Below are 925 nucleotides of genomic sequence, written 5' to 3'. Positions count from 1 at the left end.
GTACAATGTTGAATAGATTTTGCTGTCTCTAAATATTGAATGGAACGTTCCAATTGAGATAAATTGACCTTTGGAACTTATATCTATATACCAATTAAGTTTTTTTTCCACAGTAGCAAGACAACTGACCACTTCCTTACATCTAATGTATATCCAAACAACGTGATAATGAAAATTCGAGGAATTGTGGCCCACAAGACATTTAGCAATTTGTAGAACGTGGCATAGGCCTAGTCCTATTCAAAGGAGGTCAAGACCTGATGACCTAATTAAGAGCAGTACTTTGCTGTCTACACCTCACGATATAGTAAGTGTTATTTTTTATTTATGTTTTTTTAATGTCATATTTTGGGAATTTTGACCGAAGTTGCCATTTGTGTCAGATTGTCAGTGACAGCCGATTGGTATTGTAACAATCAGATCTTGAATGTAGGTTGCAATGATAAATTTTAACTTTTACTTGGGCAGGCTGTGCTCCAGCGTCACCCCAATTTATGGTATAAAAACTCAAAGTCAGTTCCAATTTTAATTATGTGTTGGTATGATTTTGATGTCTGAATAAATATGCTAATCAATCAACTTGAAGACCAGATCAATACCCAGTTTTTGGATGAAGTTCCATAGGTCTGGGAATGTCGGTGGAATCCATGTAATATTGTGTGTGTGGAAATCACCATCAGCCATAACTAGTCCCTTGTAGGACAAAGTCCTCAGACGTGTCCTTCCATCCGCATCTTTTTATAGTTTTTTATGTCAGAATATACCCGCAGATATTCTTAGTTCATCAATACATCGTTGGTAGATATATATATATATATATATATATATATATATATATATATATATATATATATATATGTATGTTAGTATTTAGTGCTCAGTTTTAAGATTAAGTTCGATAGGTCTATAAAGCTGTCGGTGATAC

The sequence above is a fragment of the Palaemon carinicauda genome, chromosome 33, assembly GCF_036898095.1.
Source record: "Palaemon carinicauda isolate YSFRI2023 chromosome 33, ASM3689809v2, whole genome shotgun sequence".
NCBI classification, from domain to species: domain Eukaryota; kingdom Metazoa; phylum Arthropoda; class Malacostraca; order Decapoda; family Palaemonidae; genus Palaemon; species Palaemon carinicauda.
Note: the sequence above shows the minus strand (reverse complement) of the source record.